At 38.6% G+C, this 11416-nt stretch overlaps 1 pseudogene; it reads right to left on the reverse strand.

The window, feature by feature from the left end:
- Positions 1 to 8992, reverse strand: part of LOC143220135 (cytochrome c oxidase subunit 1 pseudogene) — a 61434-nt pseudogene extending 52442 nt beyond the window's left edge.
- Between the last annotated feature and the right edge of the window lie 2424 nt (positions 8993 to 11416).

An 11416-nucleotide genomic window follows, 5' to 3' on the forward strand; every position in this document is an offset into this window, starting at 1 on the left:
GATATAGCGGGTTAGCTTCTCGGACGGCAAGGGATTTGGTAAAACGTTTGACATTATAGGAATTAGTAACGTTTTCACACGGTGTGACGTTCTATTTTAACATTCACTCCTCGAATTAATGTATATATTGCCAGTGCTCTTCAGCGTATTTATGCCCGGAATACCTTGTTTGACTCCCTGGATCATCGGGTATGTGAAGCTAATATCTAAGGCAGTCGATTCTCAACTATAGTGCCAACGTTCTCGAACAGTTTGACCCTCGTATTTGTAATTCAAAGATGAAACTATGTTGCCCATCACAAAAATTTATTCTATTATGCTTCTCTGACCATGAGGTTATACTCTCGATACAGCGGGTTACTTTCTCGGAAGGCACGGCCTTCGGTGAAAAGGTAGTCTCTGTACCAATAGATAAGTTGTACGACTGTGGGACCCTGTACTTTAATATTTATACAGGGAATTTTGGTGTTAATGCCGATGCTGAACATCGAATTTGCTCCAAGTATACCTGGTCTGACTCTAGGAATCACGGGACAGGTGAGGCTATTGACTTAGTCGTTCGACTGCAAAGAAGGTGGTAACGTTCTCGAACGGTTTGACCATCGATTTTCAAATTCATACATGAATTTAAGGTGACGTCACTAAATTGTATACTATTGTGTTTCCCTAGTCACGTTTCTATACTCGCAGTACGGCGGACTTGCTTCTCGTAGGGTAAGGAATTCGGTAAAAGGTTTGACTTTATAGGAATTAGTACCGTTCTCACATGGTGTTACGCTCTATTTTAATATCCAGTCCGCGAATTAAGGTGTCTATTGGAAATACTCTGCAGCGGATTTACTCTCGGCATACCTGGTTTGACTCTCGGAATCGCAACTATTGTTGAAGCTATTGACTCAGCCGTTCGACTCTCAAAGATGGCGGTAACGTTCTCGAATGGTTTCGCAACCGATCTTCGAATTCATTCATGAAATTAAGGAGCCCGTAAATAAAATTTATAGTAATATATTATATTATATATTATATATATTATAGTCAACATGTTGTAGATCGGTATCGAAAGGATAACTTCGTTCTCAGAAAAGATCATCAGTATACTGTTTACTGATGGACACACTAATTTCATGTATGAATTAGAAAATCATGTGTGAAACCGCACCAGAACGATCATACCTTCTTAGAGAATCTCACAGTTATGCCAATTACTTAACCTATCCTGCGATTTCGAGAACCAAACCAGGTATTGCGGGAATAGCTGCATTGTACATTATTGGCAATAGACACTTTAATTGAAGGAATAAATGTCAAAGCCGACGGTCCACACGATGTAGAACGCTACTCATTTGGGACTGCGACAAATATTTTACAGAAGGCTTTACCATCCGAGAAGCTAACACGCCTTGTGGTCAGTATAACTTCGTGTACAGGGAAGCTAATCCATGTGTATGTGAAGTGTATCCATTTGATTGACAAGCACCTTAATTTCAAGCATGAATTCGAAGATCGAGTGGCAAACCGTTGGAGATCGTTACCACCTTCCTTGAGAGTCGCACAGCTAAGCCAATAGCGTCTCCTACCCTGTTATACCTAGGGTCAAACCAGCTATACCCGGGGTATATCCGCTGAAAGGAATTGGCAATAGGCACCGCAATTCCTGGTATGAATATCAAATTGCTGAGTCAAACCGACGGCGAATATTACCAATTCGTATTAAGTCATTCCTCTTACCGAATACCTCACTTCCCGAGTTACATACCCGCCGAGTATAGCTACGTGTATAGGGAAACATATTATTATACATTTTAGTGACGAGCCCCTTAATTTGATGCACGAATTAAAAGGTTGAGATTCAAATCGCTCGAGAACGTTACCACCTTCTGTGAGAGATGAACGGTTAAGTCAATACCTTCACTCACCCTGCGATGCCGAGAGTCAAAGCAGGCATTTCGGAAGTAAATCCGCTGAACACTATTAGCAATAGACACATTAAAAGCTGACAGTCAAACCGTTGTAGAACGTTACCTACTGGTATGAAGTCAAACATTTTACTGACAGCCCAACCTTCGGAGACGCTACCCTCTCGTATCTATAGTATTACTTCGTGTTCAGTCGAAGAAATTAGTAAACACTATTATGACGGGCAAATTAATTTCATTATGAACAGGAATATCGAGTTTCATGACGCTCGAGAACGTTATCACCTGCTGTGAGAGACGAATGAATAAGTGATTAGCTTCACCTACCCAGAGATTTCGAGAATCATAACAGGTATTCTAGAAGAGAATACGGTGAAAATTGCTGGCAATGGACACCTAAGTTCACGGTTTGAATACCGAAGTCGAGGGGCAAGCAATCGGGGAACATTTCCAAGTGCTATAAAGTCATACTTTTTATTGGTACACATCTTCCGAGCCCATAACCCTTTGTAGCGAGTGTCTTGCATAGTGCTCACGGGAAACAAATTATTAGACACATTAGCAGACGAGACTGTAATTTCATTTCTGAATAGCAGAATCGATAGTCAAACCACGGAAGAGTGTTGCCACCTTCTTTGGGATTCGAACAGCTAAGTTAATAGCTTCACGTATCCAGGGATTCCGAGAGGCAAACTAGGTACTCCGGGTGTAAATTCGCTGAACGGTATTGGCAATAGACTTGGGGTAGTGTGGCTAGCCACCGGAGAACATTTCATAGTGTTATAAAGTTATACTCTTTACCGAGCATCTTACCTTCCGCTAAACTAATTCGCTGTATCGAGAGTATAAATTCTTGTTCAGAGAAGCAAGTTAGTATACATTTTAGTGACGAGCCCCATAGTTTCGTGTATGAATTAGAAGATCAAGTGTCGAAACTTTCGAGAACGTAACCACCCTCTATGGGAGACGAAAGATTACGTTGGTAGCATTGCACATGCTGTGATTCCGAGAGACAGAACAAGTATGCCGTGGGTAAATCCATTGAATAGTTTTAGTAGTAGACGACATAATTCTCGGATTCAATCTTAACAAGTAGACGCATACGTGGATATTCGGTGTCTGTTCCGTGCGGCGGCGCTTGAACTAGTGTTCAATTATACTGTCACCAAATTATACTGTTCAATGCTTGCGCCGTAATGCCAACTAACACGTTAGGAGGAAACTAACTTCCACTTTGACTCTTCGGCGTTTCGAAGATTTATTGGCAATCTTCGACGTTTCGATGTCTCCTTTTTACCATTTTAATGGAATTTTTTTACTTTCTCCACGATTTTCCATGATGCGTTTTGAAAACCCGTGGAGATGGCCAAACAGGGGAAATCTTCCCTTATAGGAGTTTTGGGATCACGGGCGTTCCCTTGGTTTTCGCATTGTACATCTTGAGGGAGGATAAGTCCACTCACGCGAGGGGGTGCTGGAGTGATCCCTCTCCAACAAGGTGAAGCGCCGATACTTCAGGCACGTAATATATATAAATTACATATCACCCACGCGCGATGTCTGGAGCACTCCCCGATTGTGTGGCCACTCGATATTTATGACTCCGCGCTGGGGAACGTCCTCGAGTGTAGAGCACGTGGCCCTCCCCCAGGCCCATTGTCAGCCAAGTTCTCCGTGACAGAGCCCAAATTCGGTCATGTAGGGGTTTAGCTTCTATTGTTTCGGACTATGGGAAGTTGAGAACAGAAGTAATAGGACACTTTCAAACGCAATGGCTCTCTACAAATACTGCGACCGATTGTCGCACACGACGGAAATAATTCAAGGACGTAGTGTAAGTTTTATGCGTAAACTATGTTGAGTGCGAGCGGCAATTTCGTCGAATCCCCGACTAACGATTTCCAGGCGCCCTGGTAATTTGTAACGTGCAAAGGGTCTCTGGGGTTCCGCACTAGAGTTTTTGTCTCCAGTGTCGCCATAGAAAGGTATATTGCCGGGTTATGTGGCCGTGCACCGTTGTGAGATTTTCCAGAAAAATTCCATTTCCATTGGCCGATCACGGGCCTATGGGTGCCCACCACCCTCTGGGCATTCGGCGGCAAAATTATACATTTAGGACCGCCCACACGTAATGAGGGAAATCAGTGTCTTCTGAGGGAATGAATTCTACCCAGCTGACACTTGTTATATAATGTGTGACCAAGCAAGTGGGGATGATCGTTGAGAGTTTAGACAGCGACACGTGGTTTACGGAGAGTTTAGAGTTGACGGCAAGAGAAGAAGACTTTAGTTAGTGTGCGTTGTGAGTATTGTGGGTTGTGCGAAATTATTATAAGGAGCGAGGTCAGTACAGTTCTGAATGGTTCCCGAGTACACATTTCTTCCAGAAGGTATAATGGTAGTATGAAGTTTCCTTCCTTCTAAAAAGGCGGTTATCATTTTTCATTTGCCATTTTTGCCCATCTAAATATTAGATTCAAAGGATATGGAATTCAGAAATTCGTCTGATGCATCTGTATCTGGAATCTTGCGAGAGGGACGACGAAATAGAATACTTTCATCACCATCATCGGCACGGCAACCGATTGGAGTACCACGGAGGAAGAAGTTTCGGAGTCTGGATTAGGGGATCAACATGATGAAGCGGAATGGCGGAGAATCGCAGAAAAATTTGCATCAGAGGAAAAGTGTTCAGAAGGAGAAGAGCTACTGATCAAGTAGACGGGCTGCGTCGATCCTGTTGCATTATATAAATTATTTTTCGCGGACGTGATATTTGAGATCATCGTTGAAGAGACGAATAGATACGCTGCTCTGTGAATAGCGAGTGCATCATATGGCAGGATACAACATCAACAAGCATGGAACCCCATTACAAAAAGTGAATTGAATACCTTTATTGGTGTCGTGCTTGTTATGCTGGAAGTGCAGGCTCCCGAAATTGGACTATATTGGTCCAAAAAGGCGTTGTATGCGAATGCGCGTATAATCAAAGCAATGAATCGCGATCGATACTCAGCTATATTGAAGTACTTGCACTTTTATGATAATGTTACAGCTAAAACCTAGAATCGGTTACACAAAACCTGAAATGTAGAGGATATAATTCTTTGTGCATTCCAAGATGCAGTAAAGCCCGGTAAAAGTACAGTAATTGACGAAATTCTGGTTCCGTGGAAAGGACACCTTAATTTTCGTCAATATATACCAGGTAAGCGGCACAAGTACGGAATAAAACTGTACAAACTCTGCCTTCCGATCGGATATACATATAATGTGCATATTTATTCCGGAAGAAATGAAATGTGAATTCTAAAAGCACATTCTCATGATGTGGTAATGACATTGATACGAGATCTATTATTCGAGGACCAGATTTTATTTGCCGACCGTTTTTATACATGCATACCTTCAGTCGAAGACCTTCTCACCAAACGCACATATATTTGCAATACAGTCAAAGTAAATAGAAAGTTTCTACTGCCACAGGCAAAGCAGAAACAGAAACGGGGCGACATTATATCTCTTGAAAATCGGAGCGGCGTGAAATTTTTAAAGTGGACGCACAATAGTCCCATCTGTGTGTTACCCACTTCGAGATCTCACAATTGCGCCATTATTCGTGGCAAAGATGATTAATTGAAACCAGACACAGTTTTTTCTTACAATAGTGCGAAGAAGATAGCTGATATATCAGATGAAATGTGACCCTGTTATAAATGTTAAAGGAAAACGGTAGAATGGTATAGAAATGTTATTATGGAGCTAATATCTGGGACCTCTTTAGTAAATGCATGGTACATCCACAAACAGTGGGGAACCAAGCGTTACCAAATCTAAAATTTAGAGAGAAAATTATTGATTATCTATTGAAGAGTGTTGAGAGTCCCTCTAGTGGAGAGCAAATAGGAAGTAGACGGAAAAAACATTTTTCAAGTTCACTCCAAGGACCCGCGAGGAAGATGAGGAAAAGATGTAAAGATTGTTGCAAACGCGTAAAAAACTTAAAGGGTACATAGTACGCCACAAACGAAACAAAAAAAAGTAATGACCTTTGGCAGCAGTTGTCCGGATAGGCCGCCACTTTGTTTAAAATATTTTAAAAAATTGCATCCGTAACATAAGTCGTTATATTTTATTATATTTAATGATTAATTAAATTGTACGTTACGTATTTTGTGCCAAATATTTGATTATAAGGAAGAAATGTTAATGTATAATGTTTAATTAAGAAAATAACATTTTGTACTACGCACTTATTGATTAACAAACGTGCCCATCGACGATGCATGCCGACCCACGGAACAATTTAGTATGGGCCACCGGCGGTTCATGCCGCAGTAGGGAACAGACAAGGATGGGCTATCGGTGAGTCAGGCCGGAGTCAACGTGTTAAATTACAGTGTCTATAAATATATGGACGACTGGGAAGAAACGCATACGATACATTATCAAGGTAGGAGAAATTAACGAAGATAATAAGGTAGTGTCGCTCCGATCAACCGTACGAAACTACTTGCACGCTCCAGGTTTGTCGCCCCGGAACTGTAGGTATGTATACAGTCTATCATATAGAATAACGAAGAAGTTAATATGATATTGTCGTAAACGTACAAACAAATAATTACAAATGCACTTTTACTAAGGAATACAATTTTTTATAATAAAAATCGAAAATATGGTAAGAAATCCAAACTATCAAAATAGTAAGTTACAGTATGTATATATAAATAGAAAATTGGGAGAAAAATGCATACGGTACTATATCAGGGCTAAAGAAGTTAACGAATATCATACAGTAGTGACACTCAGATATACGAAGTGCAAATGCAAGAAAACTCCAGGAGTGTCGATCCGGAAGCGTTGTTTCAAATATAGATAATCATATAATATAACAACATTTCTAACAATATATTGTCATAAACGTAAACTGAACTAATTTAAGAGACACTTTTACTATGGTTAATTGTTTATTAAATTAAAAATTGCAAATTTGGAAAAAATTGAAAATATCATAATAGTCAATTACAATATGCATAGATATATGTATGACTGACAAAAATGCACTGGGAACAGTATCATGGTTAAAGTAGTTATCGAAGTCCATCGAGTATGCTGCTTCGATCGGCCGTACGCAACTGCAAGTCCATTCCAGCCGTGTCGGAATGCGATCGTAGGTGCGCTTAAAGACAATCATATAAGGTAATAAAGAATTTGACAAAATATTGTCATGAACGTAGGCTCTACTAATGCGAAGGCAATTTTCCTGTGCAGTACAATTTTTTAACTTAAGAATTGGAAATTTTGAAAAAAATCCAAATCATCATATCAGTAAATTAAAGTATGTATAAATAAATGGCGCACTGGGAAAAAATGACTACGCTACAAATACAAGTATAATCAAATTAACGAAGACCATTCGCTAGAGAGACTCCGATCTGTCGTACATAAGGACAGATCCTCGCCAGTTGCGTCGCTCCAGAAGCGTAGGTACGGATAGAGACAATACTGTGAAATAACCTGGAAGATAACAAAATATTGTCATAACCGTACATTCAACTAATTCCAAAGTCACGTTTACTAAGATCTACAATTTTTGAAATTAATGATTAGAAATTATGAAAAAAAATCGAAAATATCATACCAGTATATCACAGTACGAGTATTCAAGTGAAAGACTGGGAAAGAGCGCACAACGGTACACAATCAAGGTTGTAGAAAATAACGAACACCATCCAGTAGTGTCGCTTCCATCGTCGTACGGAACAACAAGGCCACTCCAGCCGTCTCGCTCCTGCGGCATAGCTATGTATACAGACAATCATATAAAATAACAATGAGCGTTATAGCATAATGTCATAAACGTACATTCAACAGTTTCCAAGGATAATTTTTCAAAGGAAAACAATTTTTCGGATTAAAAATTGTAAATATACAAGGAAATCGAAATTATCTAACCCGTAAGCTACAGTCCGTATGAATTAATGGAAAACTGCGGAAAGGTGCATACTGTACAATACCAAGGTTGGTGGAATAATCGAACATCATCCAGTAATATCGCTCCGATCTACCGATCGCAGCTGCAAGACGACCGCACCCGTATCGATCGGGAAGCGTAGGAACGTATACAGAAAATCATACATAACAACAACAAATTTAGCAAAATATCGCGATACACGTACACACAAATAATTCCAACGATACTTTGTCCTAAAAAATAAAATGCTTGAATTTAAGAATTGGGAATTACGGAAATGTCGAAAATGTCACAATAGTATGTTGCAGTCTGTAGAAAAAGATAGAAGACTAGGAAAGAATGCAAACGCAATAATATTAAGGTTATAGAAATAAACAAGGACCATTCAGCAGTGTCGCTGCGATCAAATGATCGTTACAACAACCACCAATCCAGCCAGGTCGCTCAGGAAGCGTAGGTACGCATAGAGGCAGTCCTATAAAATGATTAAAAATTCAACAAAGCAATGCCGAAAACGTACACTCTACTAATTGGAAGGTACTTTTCTTAAAGGATATAATTTTTAAAACTAAAAATTGCAAATTTGGAGAAAAATCGATAGTATCGTTACAGTAAATTACAATATGTGTAAATTAATGGATGACTGTGGAAAAATGCATACGGTGCAGTATCAAGGTTAAACAAATTAACGAAGATCATACAGCAGTGCCGCTTCGATCTGTCGTACGCAACTACAAGACCTCACCAGTAGTGTCGCTCCGGAAGCGTAGGTACGCATAGAGACAATCATATGAAATAGCAATAAGTTTAACGAAATATCGTCACAAATGTACTCAACTAATCCCAAAAGCAGTTTCACTAAGAGAGACAATTTTCATAAATAAAGACTGAAAATTTAAAAAAAAGAATCGTAGATATCGGAACAGCAAATTACAGAATGTATAAATAAATGGAAAGCTGGGAAAAATTGCGTACGGCACAAAATCAAGGATAATGAAATTAACTAATACCATCCAGTAGTACCGCTAGGTTTGCCGTAGGCATCTACAAGACCTCGCATGTCCTGTCGCTCCGACAGCGTAGGTACGTTTTCCGACATTCATATAGAATAACAATATGTTTAACAAAACAATGTCATGAAAGTAAATTCGACTAATTCAAAAAACACTGTTACTGAGAAATACAATTTTCTATAGCAAAAATTGAAAATTTTGAATGGAGTCAAAAATATTGTAACATTAAATAACAGAATGAATAAATGAATGGAAAAATTGGAGAAAGATGTATATGGTTCAATAGGATGGTAACAGAAATTAATGAAGGCCACCCAGTACACCGCAACGATCTGCCGTCAGCAACTACAAGACATCACCAGCCGTGTAGCTCTGGCACGGTAGGTTCGTATAGAGAAAATCTTAGAAAATAAAATGAGTTCATCGGAATAATGTCATAAACGAATACACAACTAATTCCAAAGACTTTATTACTGAGATATACTATTTCTTAAAATATAAATTCAAAATTATGAAAAAAATCGAAAATATCATGTCAGTACATTACAGTATTTGTAACCATATAAAATTGAGAAAGAATGCATATGGTACAATATTATGGTTAATGAAATTAATGAAGACCAAACAGTATGCCACTGTGACCTACTGAAAGCAACTAGGAGTCCGAACTAGTCTTGTCGCTCATGACTGCATTGGTACGTATCGATACAATCATAAACTATAACAAGGAATTTAACAATTTTTACAGTACAGTAAGTAACAGCATGTGTAAATAAATAGAAGACTGGGAAAAATTCATACGGCACAATATCAATGCCAAACAAAATAGCGAAGGCCATCCAGTAGTGCCACTCTCATCTGCCACACGCAGCTGCAAGAGTCAGTCGTGTCGCCACGACTGCGGAGGTACGCATACAAACAGTCATATAAAATGACAATAAGTGTAACTTAATATCGTCATAAACGTACGCTCAACTAATTCTAATGACGCTTTCCCCAAATAATGCAATATTTGTATTTAAAAATTGGAAATTTCGAAAGAAATCGAAAATATCATAAGAGTAAATTATAGTTCATACAAATAAGTAGAAAACATTGGATAATGCATACTGTACAAAATCAAGGTATCTGAAATTAGCGAAGATCCTACAGTAGTGCGGCTTCTATCTACCGAACGCAACTGCACGACCACACCAGCTGCGTCGCTAATGATGCGTAGTTATGTATATAAACAATCATATAAAATACCTATCACTTTATCGAAGTGATGTCACAAACGTAGACTCAACTAATTGCATTGACACTATTATTAAGAAATAAAATTTCATAAAATGAGAATTGAAAACTTTGTAAGAAATCGAAGATATCATAAAGCAAATTACAATATTTGTAAATAAACAGAAAATTGCGAAAGAATGCATACGGTACGATATCATGGTTAAACAAATTAACGAAGCCCGTATAGTCTGCCGCTCCGATATGGCATACGCAACTGCAAAAACCACTCCAGCCGTGTCGCACCGGACGCGTTGGGACGCATTCAGTGCAATCACATAAAAGAAAAATAAGTTTCATAAAACAGTGTCTTATGCATGTACTCATCTTACTCCGAAGACAAGTTTACTAAGTAACACAATTTTTTAAACTAAAAAATAAAAATTTTTGAAAGAATTGCTAACATCGAAACAGTGAATTACAGTATGTATATGTAAATCAAAATCTGGGGAAAGTGCATTCGGTGCAATATTAATGTTAATGAAATTAACAAAAACCATACTGTGGTGTCGCTCCGATCTCCCACAAACAACTTTGAGACAACTCCAGGCCTTTCGCATCGGTATCGATGGTACATATGGAGACAATCATATAAAACAACAAGGAATATAACAAAATATTGTCACAAACGCATGCTCATCAAATTCTAAATGTACTTTTCATATATGACATAATTTCTGAAATTAAAGCTTGAAATTTTGAAAAAAATAGGATATATCGTAACACTATATTACAGTATGCATAAATAAATGGAATACTGGGAATAGTGCACACGGAACATAAGGGTTAAGGAAAATAACAACGTCAATACAGTACGCTTGCTCCGATCTGCCGAACGCAACAACAAGACAACGCCAGTTGTGTCTCTCCGGATGCGTAGGTTCGTATAAAGGCAGTTATGTAAAATAACAATGTGTTTTAGAAGATACTGTCCTAAACATACACTCAAATAATTCCAACGGCACTTTTCCAAAAAATTCAATTTTCCAAATTAAAAATTGGAAATTATGAGAAATAACGAGTATGTCATGCAGTAAATCGCAGTATGTATCAATAAATGGAAAGTTGCGGAAGAATGCATACGGTGCAATATCTATGGTAAAAAATCTAGCGGAGGTCATGCACTAGCGTCGCTAAAATGGACCGAATGCAGCAACAAGCGACTCCAACCACGTACGACCGGATGCGTAGCTACGTATACAAACAATGGTATAAAATAACAACAATTTTAACAA

Source organism: Lasioglossum baleicum, unplaced genomic scaffold (genome assembly GCF_051020765.1).
Source record: "Lasioglossum baleicum unplaced genomic scaffold, iyLasBale1 scaffold0219, whole genome shotgun sequence".
NCBI classification, from domain to species: Eukaryota; Metazoa; Arthropoda; class Insecta; order Hymenoptera; family Halictidae; genus Lasioglossum; species Lasioglossum baleicum.